This window comes from Gorilla gorilla, chromosome 11 (genome assembly GCF_029281585.2).
Source record: "Gorilla gorilla gorilla isolate KB3781 chromosome 11, NHGRI_mGorGor1-v2.1_pri, whole genome shotgun sequence".
Classification (NCBI taxonomy): domain Eukaryota; kingdom Metazoa; phylum Chordata; class Mammalia; order Primates; family Hominidae; genus Gorilla; species Gorilla gorilla.
This window is the reverse complement of record NC_073235.2, coordinates 144,209,003-144,211,398: the sequence shown is the minus strand read 5'-3', so window position 1 is coordinate 144,211,398 and position 2,396 is coordinate 144,209,003.

Genomic DNA, 2,396 nt, shown 5'->3' with positions numbered 1-2,396 from the left:
TATCTTACTGTAAAATTAGCTGGCCATGGTGGCGTGTGCCTGCAGTCCCAGCTACTCGGGAGTGTGAGAAGGGAGGATCACTTAAGCCTAGGAGGTGGAGGCTGCAGTGAGCCAAAGATTGTGCCATTGCACACCAGCCTGGGCAACAGAGTGAGATCCTGTTTCTAAAAACAAACAAAAAACAAACTTACTGAACTTATTGTACTGATATTTTTGAACCACGGTCGACTGTGGGTAACTGAAACCGTGAAAAAGCGAAACCACGGATAAGGGGGATTGCTGTACTCCCTGCTGTGTCAGTGACTCAGCCTCCCTGGTGGAGGGAAGGGCTGCTGGGGGACACATTGGAAGCTGGTCTTCTGGGTCCCCAGAAGGCAACCTATTCATGAAAATAATATGTTCATTTTATACAAGTTGGAAAATATAGAAAAATATAAAGAATTTGCATAAGACTCATAATCTGGTTCACAGGCAACCATTATAAATATTTGAAAAAAATTTTTTTTTTTTTAATGCAGAGTTTCGCTCTTGTTGCCCAAGCTGGAGCACAATGGCGCGATCTTGGCTCACTGCAACCTCCACTTCCTGGGTTCAAGCGATTCTACTGCCTCAGCCTCCTGAGTAGCTGGGATTACAGGCACCCGCCATGACACCTGGCTAATTTTTTGTATTTTTAGTAGAAACGGGGTTTCACCATGTTAACCAGGCTGGTCTCGAACTCCTGACCTCAGGTGATCCACCTGCCTGGGCCTCCCAAAGTGCTGGGATTGCAGATGGGAGCCACCGCACCCGGCCAAATGTTTGAAATATTTTTATGCAACTACAGGAGGGAAGAGAGAAAGAAAGAGGGAGAAGGGGAAGGGGGAAGTTGGGACCTAATAGGAGCATTTTTTCTGTCTATTTTCCCCACTTACACTGTAGCTTGTGAGCACCTTGCTAAGCCATTACCATGTTTTATGCACAATAGTTTGATGGCTGCGCCATACTCCATGGGATGGATGTCTTATATAAGTTGTTCATGTCATTGCGTATTTAAGTTGAAACAGCCCAGTGACATTTGAGCTACATCATTGTGCATCTCTGACATTTTCTCAGCACTAACACTCAAAAGTGGAGCTGCTGGCTCAGTGGAAGGGGCGTTTTTAAAGCTCTGCATTTGGAACAAGCTACAAAGGAGAGTGCCATCCTGCGCAAGCCCACAGCCAGGGTCTGCATGCCAGAGAGGGCCAAGGAGTCTAGGCTCAGAAGGTAAAGCCAGTGTTTGGTCTGGGGTCTGATGCAGTCCAGTTAGTGACCAGGGTTGGTGTTGGCTGCCTCCAGGAGGCTGGGCGGGAGCCAGAGGCTGGGCAGCCAGTTAGGAGGCACCCGAAGGCACCTGGGCATCACCAAAACGGGTTTGAATGTTCCCAAAACTTAAATTCAGCTTCAGGGCTGGGCGTGGTGGCTCACGCCTGTAACCCCGGCACTTTGGGAGGCCGAGGTCAGGAGTTCGAGACCAGCCTGGCCAACAGGGTGAAACCCTGTCTCTACTAAAAATACCAGAAAAATTAGCCAGGCGTGGTGGTGCATACCTGTAGTCCCAGCTACTCGGGAGGCTGAGGCAGGAGGATTTCTTAACCTGGAAAGCGGAGGTTGCAGTGAGCTGAGGACACACCACTGCACACCAGCCTGGGCGACAAAGCAAGACTGTCTCCAAAAATAGAAAAAAAAAATCATCTTCATCAGATGAAGAGCTGCCTCTGGTGAGGACAGAGAAGTGACCGAATCCCTGGGGTGCTGCCCAGCACTGCAACCTCTTGGGATATGTGGGCCAGGCTGCTTGGCCCGAGTCCAGGCGGGCACAGGGTGAGTCCCGGCTCAGGAGGGTTTTGTGAAGGACACTGAGGGACGCTGTTGCCATCCACCTGGAAACGCTGAGTGCCCCAGAGTGGCAGACACAGCGTCCAGTCCTGGCACTGAAGAGCTTGACTCCCGTCCGTCCCAGCAGCCGTCTCCCATAGTCTGGCGAGGCTGGGAGGCCCAGGCTGCCACACCTCACGCGCCTTCCCTGTGTCCTTCACCCATCTCTCCCCTGAACGGGATGCCCACTCTACGCCCAGCTGGCCAGGCGCCGGAGACAGTGGTGGGCACACTGGACCGAGCTGGGCGTCCCCTTGGGGCAGACCCTTGTCCCTGGGTTACACAGCTTCGGGGGTTGGGTTGGGTGGGGTTGGGGCGGACGTCCCGTGCAGGGCAGGACAGGTCAGGGCGCACGTGTCGGAGCTGGGGCCTGAGGCTACCGGGCGCTGAGGACGGGCGGCAGATGTCCGCGCACACACCGGGCACAGCCCTGTCCCCGCTGCCAAACCCTCCGCAGCGGCCGCGCTTACTCCTCGGCCAAGCCTGCTCTGCAGAGG